Below are 27774 nucleotides of genomic sequence, written 5' to 3'. Positions count from 1 at the left end.
GACCAAAAACGCGTTCAAAACGCCACATGTGCCATCACCCTTAAAGGACACCTGTCATCAGGTCTCTGTCACTTGTCCTGTCACCTCTACCTGTTGGAGCTGCTCACAAGGATCCCATCCCAGCCTTTATCTAGTCATTTCATACATTAATCATTATAAAATCATCTTTTCTTTATTATGTAAATGAGGCTGGTCACATGGTCAGAGGCAGTGATGTCACCCCTGTTACCCCTCCCCTCCCCTCCCCCTGCTCATGTCTGTGTGTAATGAATAGTGAAGCATTGCTAGCGTGTGTGCTGCATCTGCTGACATGCTGCATCCTCCTAATACACAGACATCAGCTACACAAGTACCGTGTGAATGCGCCCTATGAGGCAGTGGGGCAGTATATCTTTATTAGATTATGTAACCTTGCCATGTGATCAAGGCTGAAGCCTTTGAAATGCGTCAAAAACGTATCAAAAAACGCAACGCATCATGTGAAAGTGCCCATAGGGACGAAACTGAACTCCGGTGTCAAGTCTGTTTTCAATAAAAACCAATATAATTACAATTGTAGCTTCGTAATACAGGTTAAACGTCAGAAGCAATGGTTTTATAACATAAACATTCTATGTAGATCTTATTTCAATGTAATATGTAAGGTGGTAAACATATGAAGAATAATAGAGATATGCGTGTCATTCCATATTCCTCTCCTTTATTTAGCCGTATTTTGTTCTAGCTCTGAATGATTACTCAATATTCTCACTAAAATAATAAAAAATAGAGCAGATGGTGTTGTTTACTGGGACATGAGACAAGCACTTGGGTGAATGCAAGTGTTAATTTAGACTGAGTGTGTGAATATAACGTTCCTATCTGTACATCAAGCAAAATAGATTTTAGCATATTTCTGGAGCAAAACTGTTGGACTCAATTATATCAAATAATATCTTAGTAGGCACACAATACAAGCTCTAATATAGATAATACAGTAGTAGAAATATCACAATGGTCTTAAAAGCAATGTGCTATCCCTATTGTATCTAAAGGTAAGTCAAGCCCTCCCTTTCCAATCCACCGACCGAACCACCCTGACTGTGGACAGCATGGGACTTTGTCCCACACAGCCTCCTGACCTGTCTTACTGACTTGTAATGTATGGACACTTCACATATACGCTCTTCTTGACTTACCTTTAGATACAATAGGGATAGCACATTGCTTTTAAGACCATTGTGATATTTCTACTACTGTATTATCTATATTAGAGCTTGTATTGTGTGCCTACTAAGATATTATTTGTTTGACCTATATACCATCAAGGGTGGTTCTTATACCTCCTTTTTGTCGGTGGAGGAAATGGTTTGTTGGACTGCCTTACCTGGCAGTACCAACTATATGGTTTGATATGTACTTGGTACATTTTTAAATGTTTTTATGTCTTCTATCATCCCTATGCTGGGACATTTGCTTTGTTTTGTATTGAATAAAGGTTTACTCTTGTATTGTCATACGGCACATTCCTCTTTTTTCTTTCCAGTTCATATATTGCTATATATGTGCCGCTAGACATTGTATAAAGTTTAGGTTGTGCTAGGTCCCCTACATATTTTCATGCAATGATTGAGTACATATCATCAGGTGCTGCTCTTCCTCTTATTTTCACTCCATTCCTGGTTTGGACATCAGAAACTGCATCTGAAAGCCTGAACGTGTGGACGCACCCCATGTACACGGCCAAATCTGGAAGCTTTATCACACATCCACAGCAGGAAGGCATTCACCAATTCACCATCAAACAGAAAAAGGTCAAAAAAGAGATCAGTCAATGGGACAAAATCAGCCACATCTGTATCCACATAACCTACACATATAACACAAGGCATATGAGTGTACATGTATAGACATCGCATTGTAACCCCTCCCTCCCTGAGCCACCAGCCCCGACACTGACATCCCCCGCTCACAACATGCACCAGCCCCCTCCCCCGCTCACAACACGCACCAGCCCCCTCCCCTGCTCACAACACGCACCAGCCCCCTCCCCTGCTCACAACACGCACCAGCCCCCGCTCACAACACACACCAGCCCCCGCTCACAACATGCACCAGCCCCCTCCCCTGCTCAAAATACACACAAGCCCCCTCCCCTGCTCAAAATACACACAAGCCCCATCCCCTGCTCACAACACGCACCAGACCCCTCTCCTGCTCACAACATGCATCAGCCCCAACCCCCGCTCACAACACGCACCAGCCCCCCTCCCCCACACAACATGCACCAGCCCCCCCCCCCACACACACACACAGCATGCACCAGCCCCCCCCCCCCACACACACACAGCATGCACCAGCCCCCCCCCCCCCACCCCACACACACACCATGCACAAGCATACACTACAGGCACCTTTCATCACTCACCTCCTCCTCCATGCTGCCAGGCCGGGCTGTGATGTGGGGGGTGGCCTCCTGGAGCTGGAGCTGCTCTGTAATGTGCAGGGCTTGTGAGGAGCTCAGGTCTGGGGCTGACATCTGCAGAGGAGAACAGGCTCCTGCACTGCAGGGAGGGAGAGCAGTGCAGGTAGGGAGCGCAGTGCATGGAGGGAGAGCAGTGCAGGAGCCTGTGCATAGGAAGTGATGTGCCTGACAGCCTGGCACATGTGTAGTCAGGGAGAGGAGGGGCCCCGGTCCATCAACTGAACAGGAAGAGACCGGTCCCATCAGCAGTGGCCTACCAGGAAGTCTCCCGGTGAAGTCTATGGCCGGTCCGCCCCTAGTTACCACTTACCCAGCCTGACAGCTTGCTCCAGCCTGGTTGTGGTTGACCTCTTTCTGGACACGTTCTTGACATTTTTCTATTGTTAACCTGCTTTTCTACATACACAAAACCGATAATATTAGTAGTTTCACGATTCTGTTAAAGTCCATAATTTTTTACACATAAGACAGTAATGGGGGCACATGCAATGGATAGAAATCTATATCGGTTTATCTTGAGAAGAACAAAACATTGTTAAGATTTATATAGTTAGACATTACAGCTACATGCGGAGAAAGAAAAATATTTCTCTTGTTTTTTTCTTAATTTATTATCTCCTGGGAATTTCTTTGATGACTGCTCCGTACATTTTCTATAGAATTTCCATCCCCCATTTCCTGCATTCTTAAAGACATAAACAAAACACTCAAGGGTATAAGTTGTTGCAAGTTGTTCCTTTGCTTTGTTGTAAAAACAAGAATATCAAAATGACAAGATTTTTTTTAAACAAAATTTTAAATCCGTTTTCATGATGAGCTTTGGTTTAGAGGATGATGATGAGGGTGTAATCTCCTAGCATAGTGTTAATTTTGACATTTGTTAAAGGACATTGCATTGCTTTTCTAATAAACCACTAAGGAAGGCTCTCAAGATGTGCAAATATTAGTATATATAGAGTTACATTAGGCTCTGTTAATGATCCCATTGAAAGCTTCCTTTGAGGATTTTATTGGCTTTTCCTCCATGGACAACGTTCCATGGCTTCTGTACTTGCCTCCGCTGAGATTTACTGTGTACATGCACGAGGCCCCAAGCATACAACTATTCAGCCTTCAATGTTCATGTTTCAGTGGAGAAACGTCTAACCACAATCCTGCCTAGATATCCTACCATGGCTAACCTGGTGGCAACAATGGAGGGCAGATCGCTGGGCCTATTGTAGCTGATCCTGCTTTTTCCATATATTTGAATAAGTGAATCATCTTTTAGTCTGAACTGTGCAGAAACGAAAAGACAAGAGCCAGAAACATTGGGGCACATTTACTTACCTGGTCCCTCAGAGTTCCCGAAAGTCCGTCCAGAATGCACTCTGCCGCAATTCACTCCCCGCTCAGGTCCGTCGGAGTTCACAATCTTCCTCCCGGCAGATGTAAGTGCTTGGTTTCCGACGCAATTTTGAAGTCAAATCCTGCGGCTTGTCCGAATCCGCCGGATCGTTCGACGGCCCGCCACCCCATTTGTGTCGCATTAAAGCCGGGGCGTGCACCAAAAACCCCTTTTAAATCCCTGTCCCAGCAGCGCAAAATGGAAATCGTTGGGATGTCCGACGAAAGTGCGCTCCGCGGGGCCCTTAGTAAATGAGCCCCACTGAGTCAGATTTGAATGAAGGTGCTCATTATTGGTATTCTCCGGTAGGTTGATGTGAAATGAGGTGAAGGTTGAGTAGGCAGCCACCTTGGGCACAATTGAGGAGGGAGGGGGCACAATTTAAGAAAGTAAAAAATGGAATTGTGGATTAAAGATAAGAAGGTCTATTTTTTAATAAATGACACAAAGAATTAATGGAGAGAGGAAGTTAACAAGCTCCTAATTCCCTTGTCACTCTGGTTACTGGTTTTGGGCTTTCACCCAAGAGGTAGTTATGGAGGAACCCAGGCAATGACCGGCCTCCTCGGACTGACGTACAACACAGTGTCACGGGTGTTCCAATGCACCATATAGCGGTTCGCGGGCTCTCCCATGCCCCTCTCGCCCCGCCAGTGCAGCGCCTGTGCCACTCACCTGTCCCCATTCCGGGTCTGGTAGTTGTGTGCGCACGTCCCCCACCCCTAGGCCACACGTTCCGGCTTGCAAAGATTTAAAGGGCCAGCACACCACTGAGTGGTGCTGGCCATGCCAGGATATGGTTTAAAGCCGGCCTCTCCCAGCATTCCCTGCCGGATATTTGTGCTCTATGCCGCTGAGAAAGCTAGTGTCCCTGCCATGTGCCTGTGCTTTGATCTCCCGTCGTGACCCCGGCTCTGTATTTGACTGATCCTGTTCCGCCTGCCCTGACCTGTTGCTTCCTCTCCGAGTCCGATCCCGAGCTGCCCGTCCTGACTGTCCCTGACCACGATCCTGCTTAATGTCTGTGTACATCGCCTTGGCTGCCACCACGGACAAAGTCGCACCTGTGGAACGACCTGGTGGCACCACGCTACAGCAAGTCCAACCCGCTTTGCGGCGGGCTCTGGTGAAAACCTATTGCCATTTAGACTCTGGTCCAAGGTGTCGGCTTACGTCATTTTCCTTGGTGGTCCAGTGGGTCCACAACCCCTGGAGCCTGACACACAGGAAGTCCCCTCAAAAAGGGGAAGTGATGCCCTGTGTCCCAAGGAAATGACTTAATGGCAGATGCAAGTCCCGTGCCCCCTGGTTCTTCTGGTCGGGAGCTGGGCCTGAAACCAGAAATACCAGAGCAATGTGGGAAGTGCCATCAAGGTGGTTGGCTTGTTGTTCGGTGGTTGATCGGCAGCACGTTTAGACATGTCAATTATTGAAAACAAGTGTTCATAGTAATTAAAGATGACTCTGTTTTTGCCTTCTACACCATAAGACATCAAAGACAGCCTGGTAGTTATAGAGGCTCTGCTTGGCAACCTGTCATCATAGTAACTAGTCTCCATCATATGACTCAGCGGTTCAGATCAAAGCTGGATTCATTCTGTGCCATTATCAGACAAAAGGGGAACAAAATCCGACTGAAATCAGACCATACCATTCTTTATATAAATCTTAAAATTGTGCTATGAATACACTGGAGTAAGTTACGGTGCTTTGTGGTTTCTGAGTACATAGGAAAGTCAATGGAAAGAAAAAGTGTCGGCAACGTTTGTACATTAATGAAATGACAACAGGAAAATGTTAACTTCTTTCTGGTTGAGTTTTACAGTTTCTGCTGCGGTTTCCTGTTGTTTGATTGTGGGGTCAGATTTACCTGTGTTGTGGCACAAGTCTTGGCAGTATGGCACAATTTCCTATGAAATACATGTGTCCTCTCTGTGCTCTGTTGTCCAGCGTCTCCTCCGTATTTCCGAAACTATGTTCGCTTCCAATGTATGTGCGTGAGCGATATTTTATCAGTTCACTTCTCTGCAGCGAGAGACCACCAGATCTGAAAAAAGGATGATGAAAACCGCATCTGTGGAGAGTTCATTTCCTCCTTTTTTGTTGCAGTGAGGAAACTTTCTTTGTGTTTTACTGTAATGTCTGTAGATGAAAAGACGGGTGAATACTCGAGACAAACTGAAACTGCAGCCCACTTGTTTGCCAATTCAATACTAGGAAACTACGCGGCGTAAGGAACAACAACAAAAATTACCCACGGAAAAAGAAAATCACATGAAGTGGGAGTGCTCCTACGAAATTATGCTACTTAGAATAGGTGTCTATTCTATGCCGTCTGTTTTCAGCAACTTTAAATGTTAGTCATGGCCTGTGTTATGGGGCATACACTATAGATAAGACACACCACGGGACTGGCTCCATTCTAGCAAGTCATCTGTAGTCATCTTTAGACGATCCCTATTTGTTGAAGATAAGCAGAATGCAGCTGGTCCATCTGCTTCCAATTCCAAAACTATTATTTATTTATAGATCACCATTAATTCTACGGGGCTGGGGCTTGTACACATAGCATAAAAACATGCACAAATAGATACTAAATAAGGCTCACAAAGGTTCATTTTCAGAGCCGAAACGCGTCGCCACATAAATTATTATCTGCCTGAAGATTTAAACGATCATCAGAAGTTTTCTGGAGTGCCGAGTGCTCAATAATCCGCTTTTTACTGGGTCGTTTACGTGTAATATTGAATGGAACAGAAAAACATATCCTTGACTTACAATTCTATCAATTTCTACAAAAGGGACCCCATTCTAGTGATCATAGGGGTCCCAGCAGTGGAACCCCTACTAAACAGAGTGTTATCCCATATCCTCAGAATTTATAATCAACCTTGGTACAGGGGGTGTCCCAAGAATTAGAATTATAACCATAGTGATACATTTGATCAGTGAAGGTTGCAGTGGAGCTGCGTCACAGCCGAAATTACAAGAATAGGGACATGTATGAATGGATAGGGAAACACCACTGAAGAGGAAACTGTAGTCGGCGCCTTTCAGGAATTAACACAATCTGGTAGATATTTGAAGCATGGGGTTCTTTATTCAAAGCTAGGCGCCGCGTTTCGGTTCAGGACCTGGACCTTCATCAGGTACAGTCACATTTATCCCTATCAGACTTCCCACGAAAAGCCAAGTACAGGCAGCCCCCGGGTTACATACAAGATAGGGTCTGTAGGTTTGTTCTTAAGTTGAATTTGTATTTAAGTTGGAACTGTGTGCTTTATAATTGCAAACCCAGCCAATATTTTTAGGGTCTCTGTCACAATTGTATTTTAAAAATGTTGGGTTGTTATAAGAACCAGGATTAACACTAAAGCTTCATTGCACACATCATTTATAACTGTTATAGCTGATCATTGTAGCCTAGGACTAAAGTACAGTAAATTACCAAAATCCAGAGGTCCGTTTGTAACTAGGGGTCGTCTGTAAGTCAGGTGTTCTTAAGTAGGGGACCGCCTGTATAGCGCTAAGATCTAATCTATTCCAAGTACAGTGCTCGAAATTACTGTCATATCAGCAGGTGGACATGTGATATTTTAACTCTTAGGACACCTTCTTCTTCTCCATCTTCTTAATCATCATCAGAATACAAATGTTTTCTATGGAATCCTGTATTTTGTGAGATTTCTCTCTATCTTCTGGCACAGCGTATCCTCTTTAAGCTCTTTAGAAGATGGTAAACCGGCCTCTACTCTTCTGATAATGCTGGCAGGAAATGTGATATTTCCCATCATCGTATATGGTTGCTGTTAGCGCGCTCCTGCTTGTAGAGGAAGTACCTCCAATAACAACATTAAATAATAATAATAATAATAATAATAATAATAATAATAATAATACAGGAATATTAATATTATCTATTAAGTGACACAAAAAGCATACAGTGTGGCATTATGTGATTTTAAAACACAAAACCTTTGTAGACTACTGATGTTAGAAACTATGAAGGTTTAGGAAAATTGTCTGAGGTATGGTTTAAACATTAGCTTCCTGCTCATGACAACTTTACTTAAAGGGAACCTTTCAGCACCTTTGCACATATACAGCCAGTGACAGGTTCCTATAGAGCTCTATTCACTGACTGACCTCCTTCTTTTAGCTAAAAATAGTTTCCCTTACATCCACAGAAATCACATTTTATCTTTTATTACCTGGCAGAGGGGAGTGTGTCCTGCTCGGCCAGCCTCTCCCATCTACTCCTTCGCCTGCCTTAGGCTTCCTTACTGTGACATCATCTCAGGTCCTTTAGCCTCTGTAACTGTTACCCATGCATGTATCTGACCACATGAAGTCACAGCAGCCTCCATGGACTTCTACTCCTCTCCATCCTCCATGGAGGCTGCTGTGATTTTATGTAATCACATACATGGTGTACAGTTTGCTATTGTTAGGAGGCTGAGAGACCTGCAATGATGTCACTGGTCACATGTCATGAATGTAACACAAGGCACCGTGTAAAAAGATTGACACAATATTTCCCATAAGTAAATAGAGCTTTATATTAGCAGATGGTCCTTAAGTACAAGGAGGCAGAGCAGGGATTTGAAGAGACACCGAGCTGTCAGTCAGAATAATGGGGCAGGGTTCACATCTCTGACTCTTCTCTCTCAGGCTGCCAGAGATGAGTCATAAAAGCTAATTTGCATATCAGAAAAACAGTTGTAATTAAGGTACAGAGTCTCACTGGCAGCTAATTTTAGGTGATATAGGGAGGAGTTGTAACCCTTTATCAGCAGTCATTGTTAGTCAGGGGGGGGTCAAAATCTGGTGACAGATCCTCTTTAATGAGGTTCTGACACCTCTCCTGACATGTTTGGTTTAGTAAATGCTTTTACTATTATGCAAAAAAACTATTCTAGAGCATCTTTTTATTTAAAATACAGGCTTACAGGTTACATACAAGATAGGGTCCGGAGGTTTGTTCTTAAGTTGAATTTGTATGTAAGTCGAAACTGTATATTTTATAATTGTAGATCCAGACAAAAAAAGAATTTGGCCCCAGTGACAATTGGAATTTAAATATTTTTTGCTGTAATGGGACCAATGATTATCAATAAAGCTTCATTACAGACACCTTACAGCTGATCATTGTAATCTGTGACTATAGTAACATCCAGAGAGCTTCACCAGAGGTCAGAGGGGTCTGTCTGTAACTATGGGTTGTCTGTAAGTCGAGTGTCCTTAAGTAGGGGACCGCCTGTACTGTATTTACTATTGTGTTGCTTCTTTCTTCCATTATTTCTGGTGGTAGCAGTAACAGTTTACTGTAGACAATCACTTTGTTTAAATGGTCCATCAGAAATGAGTTTATTACAGGGTCTCCTGCTGCTGGGACCCCCTGGTGATCCGCTCTAATATGCAATGAACTAGTGCTAAGTTCCTCTACAAATGAGGCAGTACATGTTTCCCATTGCATTTAATGCTGTATCCTGGTGCATTTAGATTACAAATGAGTGATGGTATCTCCTTTGTCTTGTGAATGTGGGGGTCTCAGCTGGAATACTCCTTGAGGCAAACATTATTACTTATTATAGCTTTAGGGGGTCATTATATATTTCTGTAAGAATCAACCATCTATTTTTTTTTCCATTTGTTGCTATGCAAAATACCTTCCTGTTATCTATCTGCAGCAAAAAGTTATCAGCCAACTTCCTGTATTATAAAGTTCATCACCGTTACAGCTCATTCACCCCCAATTCTAATGGTTCTTGAAGTCTTGTGCTTTTAGATGACAATATAACACTGTGTAACTAAACCGAGGTCTAATGATGATGATCATACACTCAAAGTCACCATAATCAACCTAAGGTTAAAATAAGGCGTGATGAAAAATGATAGTTTGGTGCACAGAAAAATGCAATTAACATTGTATCTTGATGCTATCAAATTAATTAATGGAAAAAAATTATGATTTCATCACATAAAGAAAATCTAGAAAGGAAACAGGGCTATATTGGAAGATACAAGAGAGATGTGCTAGATGTAATTTTGTGAAAACAATTATGGTATATTTATAAGGGGTAAAGTAAGTATTTGGGGATGAGCACCTACAGTGTTTAGTTAAAATACTGGTACTGAGTTGTCTTGAATATCAAGATTGTGCTGCTTATTTACTAAGGGTCCCGTGGCCGCATTTCCGTCGGGTTTTCCAACGTCTTTCGGGGATGGTGCCGCTGGGACAGGTATTTAGCAGGTGATTGTGTCGCACACGAATGGATTTCGACTTTCATGCGACACAAATCGGGAGGTGGGGCGTCGGACGATCCCACGAATTTGGACAAACCGCAGGATTTAACTTTTAAAATTGTGTCGCAAGATCAGCACTCACATGCACCGGGAAGAAGAAGGTGAACTCCGGCGGACCTGAGCGGGGAAGCGACACATGCAGGATATCGGACCCACAATCTTATTGAATAGTGGCACAGTGCATTGTCGTCGGACAATGCACTTTCGGGAACTCCTCCGGACAGGGTAAGTAAATGTGCCCCTGTTTCTTTGCTTTCACTTCCTCAGTTCTTGCACAGCAGGAAATGATATAAATAAAAAAACACTGGGCCTCATTTACTAAGGGTCGTAGATCGCACTTTCGTCAGACTTTCCATCTTTTTCAGGATTTGCACAGCTTTGACAGGTATCGGCTTTTGTCGCAGCTGCGCTGGCTTCCATGCATCACAATTTAGGGTGTGTGCCGCCGGACAATCCGACTGATTTGAACTGAGCGCGGGATTTAACTTTCAAATTGTGTCGCAAGCCATGCACTTACATGCACCAGGAAGAAGAAGGTGAACTCCGTGGACCTGAGCGGGGAAGCGACACATGCAGGATATCAGATGCACAATCTTCGTGAATCGCGGCACAGTGCATAATCGTCTGACAATGCACTTTCGTTGAACTCCGCCGGATGGGTAAGTAAGTGTTCCCTACTCTTTTGCATGACTAGGAAAATGGTGAACAAAAATTCTTGCAAAATACAAAATTATATATACAATACTGGTGTGGTAAAATGCTAAAATAGAAGAGATAATAGTGATGTCACAAACCTGTCCAGCAAACAGAACAAGCGGTCTGAAAGGGTAAGTAATGGCGAACTAGCCTTGTGATGTCCCTGCAGGCTAGAGCCCGGCCTACAGCAGATAAACCGCCCTGATAAGGAAGAACCCACTATCAGGAGTCTGCTAACAGACCCCGAGAAATCCGGCAAGGTGAGAGGATAAATTTACTGGCAGCTGCAGGATGGTGGAGCAGACAGGTAACAGGAAGTCAAAAACAGACCATTGTTCAGACAATGACACAGAAATACGTTACGCCAATAACCAAACACAAGTCTGGGTCAGAGAGCGGGGTAACACCGGGAAAGACAAGACACAGAAGGACAAACAATAGATAATAGACAGACAAGCAAAGTCAGACAGAACTAAAAGACTGTTTAACCTGCAAGCTCTGATTCTACTTGCTAGAATATAAAGGGAGTAATGGACGGCACCCCAAGCAGCTGATTGATTAAGGCATCCATCAGTGAAGCCACTGCTTCACACAAAACAACTCAAACTCATACCCAGCTTTCCCTAAGAAAAAGACTGTGAAATGCAGATGTTAAAGGGGTATTCCTAGAAAGACAAGTTTCTTAAATGTACTCAGGGAGGGGGGTATATAGCAGAACTGTGTGTGTTATAGGTGAATAAGCAGAGCTGAGAGTGTCATGGTGTGTTATATCCATCCCATGATCACTTCATCATCTCTGATCTGTCTCATCTCTCTATTCATGTGCCAGATAATGGTACAATGTTCAGAAGCTAAATGAAAGAGAAAGATTTAAGAAGATCTATGTCCACAGATCTGGGGTTAGTTTTAGGCCACCTGCTATGGCATGGCCCACTTTCTGTGAAGTTGGCATAAGGGGCAAATAATCACAATTTCTATCCCACACAAAACCCTGAGCCCAACAAATTCCAGATAAGTATCAAAAAATGGCAGGCAGCACTCCAAAGTTATAAAGCTGAAAAAACTTCAGTTTTAATCCATCTCAAGTGAGCAACGTTTCGGCTGTAGTGCTTGAGAAAGGCCGACAGTACAGCCGAAACGTCGCTCACTTGAGATGGATTAAAACTCACGTTTTTCAACTTTGTGACTATGTAGTGCTGCCTGCCATTTTTTTTAGATATATATATATACAGTGTATGTATATATGTGTGTACACAAGGAGGAAGTCCAAGCAGCTCAAACTTAAATCCAAGATGGTGGGTGCAAGTTTAAAAGAACCGGGCCATAGGTACTCCAAAAATATCCAAGAAATCCAAGGCAGTAGTAGAAAAAATTAATCCTTTTTATTCCCCACTTCCTTCTTGCGGAAAAACTATAGTTTGTTTGTGTAGATGCGTATCGGGCATGTGTGACACGCACCCCTGGAACACAAATAGCGGAAGTGACATATCCAGCATGACGTTAGCGGGTTACCATGAGGACAATCTACAAAGAGCTATAGGGACGAATCGCACAGCAAAGCAAACAATCGGAACCATCTAGTGACCAGGTATGTATCGAGGGAACAAGATACCCTCTATATATATCAGTCGGTCGCATATGTATAGAAATCGTAGACCCGGACAGCTTCATATAGCATACAGCATTCACACTGTATATATGTAAGGCCTCCTATATCTTGGGAGCTATCCAAAAAATCTTATTTAAAGGAATTTACAACATGTGTACTGGGGACATGCATGGTACTCCCTATCGCATTATATTGCGGATTACCCCTATGTAACACCAGGCATGATAATGCCACGTCCCCTGGAGGGCAAACATAAGGCAATATAGGTCCACAAAAATACATTATTCATATTTATTGTCAATCAAAAAGATTTTTTGTAACAAATACCGGTTTGTCACGAACAGAAGGAACCGCAGTTGTTGTGATTTGATGAGGGGACGATCGTGCGATGTGACTCCGAACAAAGCGTAGACAATCTGAAAGAATTGAAAAAAAACAATTAATATAATAAAAGCAAACGTGTAACACTATTCATCTACAGCATGTGCGGAGAATAGATCCTGACTAAAGCACGTCTGATGTAATGTCACATTTATTAACACTATACCACATGCATTTTGTAATCTACATTCAAACCATTTGGTTTTAGGGCATCCAGGGTGAAGATCCAATAGAGTTCCCTCTTTTTTTAAGATTTTTTCTCGGTCCCCACCTCTCCTCAGAGGTGGAACATGGCCAATTATACAAAACCATAATTGCTTTCCGGTATGTTTGAAATCAAGGAGGAGCGGCACGGTGGCTGAGTGGGTAGCACTTCTACCTTGCAGCGCTGGAGTCCTGGGTTCGAATCCCACCCAGGTCAACAATCTGCAAAGAGTTTGTCTGTTCTCTCCGTGTTTGCATGGGTTTCCTCCAGGTCCTCCGGTTTCCTCCAACACATACTGTTAGGTTGTTTAGATTGTGAGCCTCATGGGGACAGGGAACAATTTGGCAAGCTTTGTGCAGCGCTGCGTAATCTGTGTGCGCTATATAAATAAAGAATTATTATAAAGGAAGTGTTTGGAGACCAGGAGGTCCTTTCGTCTACTTTGGATAGTAAAGCGATGCTGGTTAAAGCGGGTCTTAAACTCAAGGCTGGTTTCCCCTATGTATAATAACCCACAAGGGCAACTGAGTGAATAAATAACAAAGGCACTGTCATAGGTAAGGAAATGTTTTGTTTGATAACTGTCCCCGATGTACAAAATATGAGCCCTTGCTACAATTGATGCAATGGCTACACAGGAAGGACCCTTTTCTAGTCTGGCTAACTAAGCCCATTTGTTTAATAGTTTTGAAACTGCCCACATCTGAGTGTACTACCGGATTTCTGATACTCTGTGCTTTCCTGGCTCTTTGCCACCATTTAATTTAGACCAATGTCTCTCTTGATAATGTTAGCAATGGACTTGGATATGGAATTGAAAGTGGAAACAAAAGGAATATTCTCATGGGTTCTAGTCACATTGGGGCACATTTACTTACCCGGCTCTTGTCGCGGTCCCGTGGTGCGTTGTCCAACGAGGATTCGTGTCTGCCGCAATTCACTAAGGTCGTGCGTCCAATTTCCTGCATGTGTCGCTTCCCCCGCTGAGATCCGACGGAGTTCACCTTCTTCTTCCTGGTGCATGTAAGTGCTTGATCTTGCGACACAATTTCGTTTTTAAATTCCGCGGTTTGTCCGAATCAGTCGGGTTGTCCGACGGGCACGCACCCCGATTTCTGTCGAATGCAAGCCGGCGCCGATGCGCCACAATCCGATCACGTGGGCGAAAAACTTGGGGCAACTCAGCGCAAAAAGGAAATATTCGGGAAACCCAACGGTCCGCGGACCCTTAGTAAATGAGCCCCATTGTTTTTACGCAATGTGTGTATATATATATATAAATAATGTATTTTCACCTTCTCTTCCATCTATTGTATCCACTTATCTGCTGCTTGAATATGTAAAGCGTAAAGCATTCATTTTGAAAAAGTGTAAAAAGAGATGTCTTAAGAGGATGCTTCCCATAGCAGCAATACTCCCACTTTTTCATCTCTAATCAAGTCCTTTATCAAATAATAATAATAATAACAGATAATCCTGTTTTATCTTCCATTCCAAAAGCTCTACTGGGAAAATGTGTGAACTTTTTTTTTTGTAATTATTTATGATGCATGTATTAAGTTGTAACAACAATAACCAAACACAATTTCCTGTCCTTTCATGACATGACCCCCTGTAATTTATTAATATACATGGACAGGAAACTGAACGGCAGCACTCAGTGCTAGACAGCTGCTGCAAAAGCAAATAGATAGCTGTCATGTATGTAAGTGACATACAAGTACATATATTTTATGTATAATATATATCAGGTTTTTATCAAATACAAAACACAATTCATTAACAGATTGTGTACTTTCCATTAATCATTACCCGTATACTATTCAGTACACGTTAGATCTATATTCCATAGCAAACCTATGTAAAATACCAAATACCCAGCTTTACTTTTTGCCAAATTTCCAAATATACACCCCAAAATTCCTAATACAAGATGCAATTGTAATTTAATATCAAATACCCTTTCCAACTTTTTTAGTGCTTCATACCAGTAAATATGTAATTTTAGGAATTTCCAAAGTAATTGAGGTAGGTGAGCACCCTCCCTCAAGCATCATTGACATTTAGAGTCCTTTATTAAACCAATACTTTTCATTATTTTTGGTGTCCAATATGCTCTATATAAGATATAATATTGCATCTGAAGTAACCCCCGGAACCAATACTTAGGGACCATCTGCCAATATTCAACTACAGACATATTCAGATCTGTTTACTGAATATTAGGAGTTAAAAAAATAACTTTATTAAATATTTTACAAAATATTTGGCTTTCGGGATGAATGAGAGAGAGTTCTGTCACATCCTTCAGCACCTCATGTCATGTGACCAGGGTAAGGTCTTTTACCCAGTAACAATAACATCTACCTCATATATGTATCTTCTCACATGAAATCACAGTCCGTGGAGGTAAGCTATGATTTCACGTGATCAGATATATACACGAGGTAGATGTTAATTTACCCGGTAAAGGATCTTAGATGACATCATCCTGGTCACATGACATGAAGTGCTGAATAGTAAGGAGGCATAAGGTATAGGAAGGAGTAGATGGGAAGGGCTTGCTATGCCAGACACACCCCATCTGATACCAGGCAAGGTAACAAATTTGATTATATGATTATGTGATGGAAACAATTTTTAGCTAAAAGGAGGGGGCATTTAGTTAATAGGACTCTATAGGAGCCTGTTACTAGCTGTATTTCGAAAAATGCGGTGACAAGTTCCCTTTAAACGATAATTGAAATACTATCACCTTGAGTTGGGATATAATAATAGCAACAATGGGGCACATTTACTAAGGGTCCGCGGACCGCGATTCTGTCGGGTTTCACAAATTTTTCCTTTTTGCGAGGAATTGCAGATTTTTGACGCACGCGATCTGATTTGGCAACCCAACTGATTCGGTCAAACCGCGGAATTTAAAATACTAATTTATGCTTTTAATTTATGCACGCCTGCTTCTGGCTGGGGAATTATGATCCGGCCGGTGACGGCAGAACCAGGTGGGAACGGTAGGAGGCTTGCAGCGGGGACGTGCATAAATTAAACTCTCTAGAAGCCGAGAGGTGCTCAGCCGTAAACTGGTAGATGTCCTTTAAATTTATAAATTTATTTTCAAGTCTCAATAAGTATAAAGTGTTGAAAAAGAAGTCCCCATAGCTATACGAGGATTAATACGTATAGAAAGTCCAAGCGGCACTATCTTGATTGAAAAAATGGCTGGGTGCAGGCTTGAGGAAGGCTCTCTTGGGCCGAAACGTCGCTGTATGTTACTCACTATGGAATAAAAGATTTTACTACGTTTCACGAAATTGGAGTGCTGCACATTTCTTCGAAGTATATGAGGATTAAAATATATAGTAGATAATTCTGCTTCCTGAATTTGGCCCGATGACTCCTAACCCCAAGCGTAGTAAATTAAACGAGATGCTAAGTAGTAAAACTGTTTGGGTTTTATCCAAGGAATAGCCAGAAGCCTGATGGAAATGGAATGTGTAATTAAGAAGAATGAAGAGGAAGCTACTATACTTGACTAAGGAAATGACAAACATAACATTAGGGAAGCAGGTCATGCAATCCAGTTCACAAAGGTTGATGTCACAGAGTATGAGAAATATAGATGACTTTATGTCAACGAAGCTAACATCAGCGACACAAATCCTTCACTGGGGGACATGTATTATCGTATCTGCGCCCAAAAAATGCCAGGATTTTACGGTTTTTTGGGCGCAGAATTGTTGCGGATCATTTATAATGATTTTGCCCCAGAAAGAACAGATGTTTCCGACTAACCGTCAGGTTTTTTTGGAGCAAGTGGACGTGGCCTAAAGTTTCCACACTATCCTCCAAATTTATGTGTATCTTGCCGGCATTTTTAGGCGCAAATTTAGGCGCACAATAGACCAGGAAAAAATTTGTCTGAGAGCAAAATTAAGGCACAGTCCATGTAAGATTTGGGCGCACACTTCAGTACTGTCAGCATTTTTCTGGCGCACCACTATAATACATCGGGCTGTGCTTTGCGGAGACTGATCTCCGATGCCGACAGTCGTCCTTGCGGCACAAATAGTAAATCCCCCCCAATGTTTTTTAAGTCAATAAAATATATCGGATAGTATTAGACATCCCAGGGAATTAGTAGCATGCCTTGTCTCCATCTAAAAGGAAATGTGTTGCTATAACAATGGGTTGAGATTTTTTTTACAATAAAAAGCCAAAAACACATATCCTCATGAGACAGCTATGCAGATCAAAGCTTTGCATTCTCACTACATGTAGTGTGCAGTCTGACAACAGGATACAGTCTATAGATTATGGAATCATATAGTTTATATAGCTGCTTGTCATTTTTATTAATATTGCTAAGGACATTTAGGGGCTTATTTACTAAGGTCCCACCGCCGCATTTCTGTCGGGTTTTCCAATGGTTTCCGGCATCGCGTAGTGGATTGTGTCGCAATCGCTCCGGCTTTCACGCGACACAAAAGGGGGGGGGGGGGGTTCATCGGACGATCCGAAGGATTCGGACTATGCGTGGGATTTAACAAATCAAATTGTGTCGCAAGACATGCACTCACATACACCGGGAAGAAGTAGGTAAACTCCGGTGGACCTGAGCGGGGAAGCGACACATGCAGGATATCGGGTGCACGATCTTGATGAATCGCGGCACAGTGCATTATCGTTGGACAACGCACCTCGGGACGTGCAGGGACCGTGTAAGTAAATCTGCCCCATAATATCATTTACATATAGTTTTGCTGATGTACCCTTATACTGGAAACATTTTTTGAAATCTTACTTTCAAATTCTGTAGGGAATTTGTATTGACATTTTTCACTTTACATATTCTCAGTATAACATGTTCTAACTTCCTTTCTGGACATCACTTACTGTGGTTTTGCTGTACTTTGGCAATAAACAGTCATTTATCCCAGGTCTTGTATGCAATATGTATGCCTAGAATAGTAGCTAATGATAATACAGGTGTAACAGTGCAGAGAACAAACAAGATGTCACAATCGGAAAGGTCATACTCCTACACAGGCTAATATAACTGTGATATTTGGTTTGGGGTAAAGTGTGCCTGGAGACGTGTGGGGGATGTTACACAGATAGTGCTGTCTCATACTATGGGGGCACCACAGTATATTTTATGTTTGGCCCGGTTTCTCTTGTTCAGGAGACAAACTAGAATCAAAAGTAAGTAAAGTAATATTTTCTGCTAGGTTCAGTATAAGAAGCTTAGTCCAGGGCTACACTGACACTTTTGTACCGCTCCTAATTGATTTTTATTATTAAGCTCCGGCGGCAGTCTACATGAACGCATGAGCAGTACACATTGGGGCACATTTACTAATGGTCTGCGGACCGCATTTTCGTCAGGTTTCCCGACGATTTCCATTTTGCTCCACATTTAACAGGGGATTTTGGCCAACGCGATCGGATTTTGGCACATCGGCGCCAGCTTGCACCCAACACAAATCGGGGGCGAGCCGTCAGACAACCCAACAGATTCGGACTACGCGCGGGATTTAACATTTCGAATTGTGATGCAAAACACGCACTTACATACACCAGGAGGAAGAAGGTGAACTCCGGCAGACCTCGACTGGGAGGGTGACGGATGCACGAACTCGGGCGCACGAGCCTCGTGATTCGAGCTGGACTTCATCTTCGTTGGACCGTCCGGATCGGGGATCGCGACAGGACCAGGTAAGTAAATTTGCCCCATTCACTCTCACTTCTCTGGTAAAATCAATCATTAACACTGCAGAAAGATCAGAAAGATGCACTGTAGTCCTGGGCTTATTATATGCAGTAATAGACAATAGTGCTTACATAAAGAGTTGTGGTGTATTTTATATTCATGGTATCTGCTGTTTAGGCCAGGCATAAGAATGAACACCGCTGTGTATACAACACAGTATGAAGCTCCAAGCTCTGTGTATTGGTCAAGAACTGTAACTGAGGGCTTCAGCTCAGTCTGTGTTATGATGGGCCCATACAGCAGATCAGTTGGGAATAAAATACTGATGCCCCATCTTAAAGAAAAGTCACCAATATGAAATACTCTACGACCCCTTTACCTGGGTAACATCTGCCTGCCATGGTTCTTATAGGAAATCTACCATCAAAATCCGTCTTCATCCTCCTTCCTTCTCAAATCAACTTTTAACATTATGTTAAAAAGGGATGGGGGGGGGGGGAGTCAGAAAGGGGTGGGGGCTGTTACCATGGAGTCTGTAAGCTAAAGACTCCAACTGCGACTCTGACTGCTCAATTTCCCAAACTTTGACTCCAGCTCCAGCAAAATGGTCGCCAACTCTGACTCCACAGGCCTGTTTTCCTGGTCACTCTAAGGCCCCTTCCACACTTGCGTTGCAGATCACGTCAGAGTTTGATCAGGGTGCGATCAGGGTTTGGTCAGTTAAAAAACGCACATTTTGCATCAGAGTGCAATCAGTTTTCAGTCAGAGTTTCTTCAGTGTCTCAGTTTTTCACGCGCGTTTTCAATGCGTTTTTCACGCACAGATAATGCGCGTGAAAAGGACTCAGGACTGAGCTCTATCTTTTCTATGGCAATTGATGCTTGAAAAACGCATTGCACTTGCATTGGACTTGCGTGTGTCTCAGAGTGCAATGCGTTTTTGATGCGTCTCCATAGACTTGTATGGTGCATTTTTCACGCGTGTAAAAGTAGAGCATGTCGAGATTTAAACGCACGTTAAAAAAAACACGCGTGTGTGCGTGAAAAAAAATGCAGGTGTGAAAAAGCCCATTGATTACAATGGGTCAGAGTGCAATGCAAGGTCTGTGCGTCAAAAGCACGCGCAGAAAACGCGCATGAAAAACGCAAGTGTGAAAGGGGCCTAACAGTGCTTGAAATAAATACGGGCGTTTCTTCCCAGTGCCTTATTCCTCTAACCTATACTGTAGCAGAGATCCCACATTCATCTCAACTAAAAGGGGGATCGGGGAGCACAACCTGCCCGGACAAGCCTTATGCAGCTGGTCAAGCCATAAGTTTCAGGCCGCACCTGCTGACAGGCAGAGTCCAATGAGCAATTCCATAACTGATGTAACATAACTGACGGAAGAGTTCTTTGGTGCAGGAGGCCCAGTAGCAGTGAGTGCAGCTAAGAAGCTCTCACTGCTCCCGAGTCCTCTCCTGCAGCTATGGAGAGTACCAGCAGAGGTAAGTACTAGTCAGCTGTACTGCTGGATGCTCTCCTGCTGCCGGCACGGTACACAGATCCGAGCGGAACATGGAGGAGAGAAGCTGCTGCAGCAGAGGAGAAAAGGAACCAGGAAAAGGGATGATTTATTTTTTATTCTGCTATGGGGTCTCCAATCTTTGTTTCTTCTGGGGTCTCCAGTATTAGTAGTTTTATGGAGGGTCTCCAGCACCATATCTGCTCAGTGGTCTTCACTATTATTGTCTCTTCTGCAGTATTTGGTCGCTGGAGCAGCATTTATCATTTCTGGGTTGGCATTTTGTGCTGTACTGTGGTTGTTGGTGCATCAAGGGTACTGGTTACTGATGCGGCCCCTTAAAGTTTCAGGTGTATAACAGTTGGACCAATAAATCTGGCTCACCCCTGGCCTGAATCCTTAGATCCAAAATAGAACAGACATTTAAGGGAAATGTACATTTTTTTTATAATCCATTTTATCACGACTTTTCCAAATGAAAACATTCATCTTTGGGTGGAGTCTCATACAAACACACAATAATAATAATCTCTAGCAAAAAATTAGTCTTATATTAGTCATCAATGTTCCGTTAATTCAGATTCTGTTGCCCAGTTTGGATCTTTGATATTGGTCTATAATATAAGGCAGTGATGGTGAACCTTTTAGAGACCGAGTGCCCAAACTTCAACCAAAATCCACTTATTTACCGGGAAGTGTCAACATGCCATTTTAAGCAGTAACTTATTGCTACCTGTTATCCACATCTCTCAATCGTATCAGCAGCTGAGGCCACCAATACAGTTGAAAGAAGGAGGGCAAATTCAGACTCTCATTGTAGCTTCTCTCCAGGGTCTCTCTGTAGAGGAAGAATGAAGGGTCCAGCAGGATGAGCTTCAAAGATAATGCAGCCATGTCCACACCTTCTCACTTTTCCAACAGTTCCAAACAGCCAATGAAGTGTCGCCTTAAAATAGCGCTGAGAGCAGCATCTCTTAAGTTGCCTGGGACTGCAGGAAGATTTGGTGGATTTGCTCCTTTCTGGTGAGTGCCCACAGAAATGGCTCCGAGTGCCACCTCTGGCACCCGTGCCATAGGTTCGCCACCACTGATATAAGGTAATCAAAAGATATACTATACTGTAAGTAACAATTTATCATCTGCTTTATATATAAAACTTTCGAGTTTCAAGACATGTACACCCTGCATTCCACCATTTGTCGTAGGCCGCAGTTTGAACACAGCAAACTATTATTTCAAACCTATGTAGAAAAAAAAAAAAAAATCACTCCTTCAAAGATTTTCCAGAGGAGATGTAAAGAATAAACATTTGCATTAGTTATTTGTATTAAAATATGCAGACATTTGCACAGAGTCGAGCCAACTTATAAATTTTCATAACTTCTTCGAATTGCTAACATTTTTTTAACACACTGCGCTAGTTCAGCTTTGTGAGTCGCTCAATGGCAATCTTTCTGGTCTGCGAAGGGAAAAAAAAGGAGGAAGGCAAAGAGCATTATAATGAAGAATGCCGAATAAATAAAAAACAAAACAGTACAGGCCGTACATCTCATCAAACAATGGACACGTTCATGGTTAGCAACCAGCGATTAGAACAACACAATGTGCTGCATGTTGACTCGGATGGTGAAAAGAAATTCTCCACTTTTTAAAGATTTTCCTGGCCGAGAGTCAAGAAGACATTCTGACTTCTGTGCAATGTAAGTCATGCACATTTTAAGCTCCGATGAATAATATGTTCTTTATTCTGTGAACTGGTAACAGCTGCAGACACATTACAAATGGCTCAGAAAACATATCTTTTTGGTCAGTGCTTCAGACCACGTGCAATACCAAAGTTATTACTAAAGCTCAATCGGAGCAAAGTTAACACAAAGCTCGACTTACTGTATATTTATCGAAAAACTAAAAATGTTTGTTCCTTTAAATATCTCGCTTCATGTTTTGAGGCTGAAAAAATTGAAATGAGTTCAATTAAAAAAAAAAAAAAGAAGGGATTCGAGAAATTGTGCTACAAAGACCACCCACGTTCTCATTCTTGACAAGGAAGATTCTGTTGTTGTGACTGTAAATTTCCTACTCGTGATCATTTGGATGTGATAATTTGCAGTAAAGACTGTTGACATGAAAATATATTTATTGGGTTCTATACTGTTACTCCATCAGGTCTAGGAGGTGTGGTTGGAAAAAAAGACGACCACAGATAAGATATTTCTAAGAATTTGATCATTTTTAGGGCCCGGAAAGAAGAAAGGGAGTATGTGATTTTGGTTATTGAAAGGCTTAGGTCAGATGTGATCGCTGAGGTTTGTTCTTATTTTAGAAGCGTAAATATTATGAAACAGTTGTTTGCTCATGTATTATAATATACAGGCGGTCCCCTACTTAAGAACACCTGACTTACAGACGACCCCTAGTTACAAACAGACCTCTGGATGTTGGTTATTACTGTACTTTAGCCTTGGGCTACAATAATCAGCTGTAACAGTTATCAGTGATGTCTGTAATGAAGCTTTAGTGTTAATCCTGGTTCTTATGACAATCCAACATTTTTAAAATCCAATTGTCACAGAGACCAAAAAAATTTAGTCTAGGGCTACGATTATAAAATATACAGTTCCGACTTACATACAGATTCAACTTAAGAACAAACTTCCAGAACCTTGATATATACAGGGGACAGGATTTGTAAGTCTTGGTTAATATTTCAAATTGAATTAGTAATGCAATGGGTAACCAGTGGAGGAGAGGTAGAAGAGATGGATTACCTGCTGTTTCCATGTTTTTGGATGTGACCAGCACAAATTCTCCTTAAGGAGTTTAGTTTCTTCCCTGACCTGTGTCTATGGCATCTCTCCTTGTGACTACACTTTGTTGATGAGATGTAAAAAAATTGAAACAGCGCTGTATACAGTTGAGAGTCTGCTCCTTTTGGCTTTTATCCTGCATCATGTCATTAGACTTCTTGAAAGTCATGATTCATGTAAACTGGTCCTTCTTACAAGGTAGCTTGGAGTTAACGTTTTCCTAATTCCCACCCTGAGAAACATATTGGGGCACATTTACTAAGGGTCCGTTGGATGCATTTCCGTCGGGTTTCGCATTTCTTTCCAATTTGCCCTGAATTGCCCCAGGTTTTTGGCGCACGCGATCGGATTGTGGTGCATCGGCGCCGGCTTGCATGCGACACAAATGGGGGCGTGGACGTCGGACAACCCGACTGATTCGGACAAACCGCGGAATTTAAAAACCAAATTGTGTCGCAAGATCAGAACTTACATGAACGCGGGGAAGCGACACATGCAGGAAATTGGACGCACGATCTTAGTGAATCGCGATGGACCCAAATCCTCGTCGGACATTCCGGATTGGGGTCGTCAACGGGACGGGTAAGTAAATGTGCCCCATTGTGTATTTGTTCCCCATTGGTTTTATGGACTAAAAGGTAACAAGAGACAGTAAATGAATCATGAGGGTAAGAAATTAATTCAATTTATGTTCTAAATTTGTGCTTCTCAGAAGTTGCCAAGAGGTACCGGAATCCAGTGCTGATAGCGTCTTCATGTATACTCGTGACTCACTGAGATACAGGACACAGGGTGTAACTTATTGATTGCGGTTATTCTTTCACCGTTTAAAATAGAGTCTACATTTTTTAAATATGAACCAGACTTTCCATAAATTGCAATTTACACATGTAATCCATTAACAAAAAAAAAATTATATTATTCATCCGATTCTGATTTACCATTTTCATTGAAGTCCAGACCTGCGCTTACAATTCTGCAGGTTGCAGTGCTAAAGCTAAAGCTTAGGTAGTGAGTAGTCTACATAAGTATTTTAAAATAATCTGATGTAGGATAAAGTACGGTACAAGTTGACTACATGTATGGCATAATACAATTCAGTAGTAAGTATTGGGATTACAGCAACACTACAGTACCACTTACCCTCACCCTTCTCACTCCAGAGTGATGATAGATACTGTATTGTTGGCAGATTGGAAACCTTAGGAGTTAGAAGGCATCAGGGAAAGTGCATTTTAATAATAAACAGGCCTAAGCCTTCTAGGGGGTCCATGGCCACCCAAACCACTCACCACATTTTATACTGAGAAGGACCCTCATCCATGAAATCCACGTACATGTGTTCCTCCTCTCAATACACATGTACACAAGAACTATTTCAGGACCCTTGAAGGTCCTGCAGGCAGAAAGGGACGTATCCTCTATTCCCCAAGAAGCTTGATTCTAGTACTTTATGAATACCAGACTTGTAGGGGCTATAATATTCATACTGTCCAGGGCTCATGGCAGTCTTATTCCACTCCTGCACTTCTGCTGTATAAGCAGTTGGACTATCAGATTATTATCCCCTATCCGGTGAAAAGGGATAAAAATAATACTTGGTAGAACCCCCTTTAAGCACTGCAGTCCTTATTATATAGCTACCTACATTGTATTATATTGTTAGGATGATATATTGATAAAGTGAATGGTCCTGAAGTTCAGTGAAATATAGATCTTACAAAGTTATAGAGCAGTGGTGGCGAACTACAGGGGGCGGGCAGGCTATATACTACAGGGGGCTGGCAGGCTATATACTACAGGGGGCTGGCTGGCTATATACTAAAGGCAAGGGATTGGCCATATACAGGCAGTCCCGGGTTACGTACAGGATAGTTTCTGTAAGTTCGTTCTTTAGTTGAATTTGTATGTAAGTCAGAACTTTATATTTTATAATTGTAACTCCAGACAAATTTAATAACTGTTATAGTTGTTTATTGTAGCCTGGGACTAAGGCAGATGCTAGCTGTATACTGAGGACCGGCTGGCCATATACTGAGGCAGAGGCTGGATGTATACTGGGGGCTGACTGCCTATATATTGGGGGGCATATGTGGGCTTGCGGGTTATATACTGGGGGGCATAGGCTGGCTGGATACTGGGGGCTGGCTGGTATAAACTGGGGGGCATGGGAGGATGGCTGGCTATATACTGGGGGGCAGGAGGCTGGGTAGCTATATACTGGGGGGCATAAGGCAGGGTAGCTATATACTGGGAGGCTGGGAGCTGACTAGCTATATACTGGAGGGCAGGGGCTGACTAGCTATATACTGGAGGGCAGGGGCTGACTAGCTATATACTGGAGGGCAGGGGCTGACTAGCTATATACTGGAGGGCAGGGGCTGACTAGCTATATACTGGAGGGCAGGGGCTGTCTTGCTGTATGCTGAGGGTCATGGGCTGCCACCAATGTATTTTCCACCCTAGGCTTATACTTATGTAAATAGGTTTTTCCAGTTTTTTTTTTGTGCTAAAATTAGGTACCTCGGCTTATACTTGGGTTGGCTTATACTATGTACAGTAAGTGGGTTTTGGTTGTAGTTTGAGCTCTCTAAACAGTTTGCCACCTCTGCTATAGAGTATATATAGATATATGTAAGATACACTGTAGCAACACTGACAGTTCTATGCGGAGTTATAATGTTTAAATCTGTCGTCCTATTTCTATTGTCAGAAAAAGCCTATGGCCGCATGACTTCTTACTATCGCATCAAAGACAATGGCCTTCATTTAAAAGCCAGCAGTGCAGCACATTTTATGCAGTTTTGTCTATTTGCACAATCTCTGCCCTTTATGTTCTATGACACAAGTTGTAAAAAGTAGAAAAGTCAGCTGAAAAAATTAACTATGAATCTCATTCTTTCATAATGTGAACTTTTACATAACAATTGTCAATCAGTTTCTACTTCTGTTATATCTCGAGGGCTTGTATTTGTAGAACCATATAGAGGTTTATTATAATTTTATTATATCTTGGCTCCATGCCATCATTAGGCACATGCATGCAATGTCTGAAGTTGTGAATGATAGATCCTGCTTTCCCCATATTGATGGCCTATTCTTTGTACACGCCATCAATATCTGAACATGAAAGTTCAACGTTTGGCGTCCCTAAAGTGGCGACAGTTCTTGATCCCTCAATCTTATCAACCTGCAAATCATCAACTTAGTGGCTGCAATGTTTTATATTACAACTGTGTCCCATTCACATAAGCTACAGCATTCTCAAGGTATGTTAGGTTCACGGGCAGCACGGTGGCCTTGTCCCACCCAGGTCAACATCTGGGATCTGGGATCATACAAAGAGTTAGTATGTTCTCTCCGTGTTTGCGTGGGTTAATAATAATTCTTTATTTATATAGCATACACAGATTACGTAGCGCTGCACAAAGCATGGCAAATTGGTCCCGGTCCCCATGGGGCTCACAATCTAAACAACCTAACAGTATATTTTTGGAGTGTGGGAGGAAACCGGAGGACCCGGAGGAAACCCACGCAAACATGGAGAGAACATACAAACTCTTTGCAGATTTTGACCTGGGTGGGATTCGAACCCAGGACCCCAGCACTGCAAGGCAGAAGTGCTACTCGCTCAGTCACCGTGCCACCCGTTTCCTCCAGATCCTCCGCTTTCCTACCACACTCCAAAACATACTGTTAGGTTGATTAGATTGTGAGTCCCATGTGCAGCGCTGCGTAATCTGTAGGTGCTATATACATAAAGAATTATTATTATTATTTATAATGCATCAAATCAAATGGTAGATTTTTCTTTAATGTCAGGGTGACGAAAAAGAGAACGTGTACTTACCCTGCTCCGCATCTCGGTTCCAGTGTCTCCTCAGTCTTCTGCACTGATAGCTCAGCCAGTGGCTGCGTTCTGCTTAGGACAAGGAATAGCCAAAACCGATCCGATCAGTCACTGCCAAAGACTGGATGACCCACGGAACGCTAGATTGTGGGTCATTAGGGTAGACAAAGTCCCACTGAGTGGATCTCTAAAAGAGGGACAAGAGTTTGGATAAAGCAAAGCAAAGTAGAGTGGAGAGACCTGAGCTCCCTTTCCCGTTACCTGAACTGGACCAGTGGGTCAGTATCAAAGACTATATGACCCAAGAGATGCTAGAACTTAGTCCCTGCGTTTGGTAAATTATTGTTACTGTAAATTTGTCACCCTTGTCCTGGCTCCTGAGGGTTTTCCAGGAATCCTGTCAACCCCCTTTAAAGGAACTTGCAAAGTTGCTTACTTCATCCCTTTCCCTTTCCAAAATAAAGTGACATTTTTAAAGCAGGGATCCGGTTGTCAGCTGTAGGCAATTCCCTCGCTTCTACTTGCCCTGCGTAAAAATCTCTTCCACTTAATGGCAATGATTCCAATATGACTCTATTACAAGGAAAATATAGGTCTTTTCTAAATAAAACTGCAAAACAAAAGAATAGAAAATTGTTAAAATGACATTTCACAGTTGTTCAAAGCAAAGCGTCTCCACGGAATTTTTGGAAAACTGTGAACCTACAGGAAGAATTTACACATAAAATAGTTCCGAAATTTTCCTTCTTAAAATAACTCTGATTGCATCACCGGATGCTCAACCAAATTGAATGGAGTCGGCTCTTCCATGCCGGCCATGAAACAGCATGTGGATGGGCTCAGTGCTACAG

The 27774-nt window shown here is 42.5% G+C and overlaps 1 long non-coding RNA gene across 1 annotated transcript; it reads right to left on the bottom strand.

The window, feature by feature from the left end:
* Positions 1 to 12718: 12718 nt before the first annotated feature.
* Positions 12719 to 27539, bottom strand: LOC140106577 (uncharacterized). Its single transcript, XR_011850817.1, has 3 exons — positions 26924 to 27539; positions 18623 to 18821; positions 12719 to 12878 (listed from the first exon to the last, which is right to left on the bottom strand). It is a non-coding gene; the product is annotated as an uncharacterized lncRNA (long non-coding RNA).
* Between the last annotated feature and the right edge of the window lie 235 nt (positions 27540 to 27774).

Source organism: Engystomops pustulosus, chromosome 11, assembly GCF_040894005.1.
Source record: "Engystomops pustulosus chromosome 11, aEngPut4.maternal, whole genome shotgun sequence".
NCBI classification, from domain to species: Eukaryota; Metazoa; Chordata; class Amphibia; order Anura; family Leptodactylidae; genus Engystomops; species Engystomops pustulosus.
This window is presented reverse-complemented; position numbering and strand designations above follow the sequence as displayed.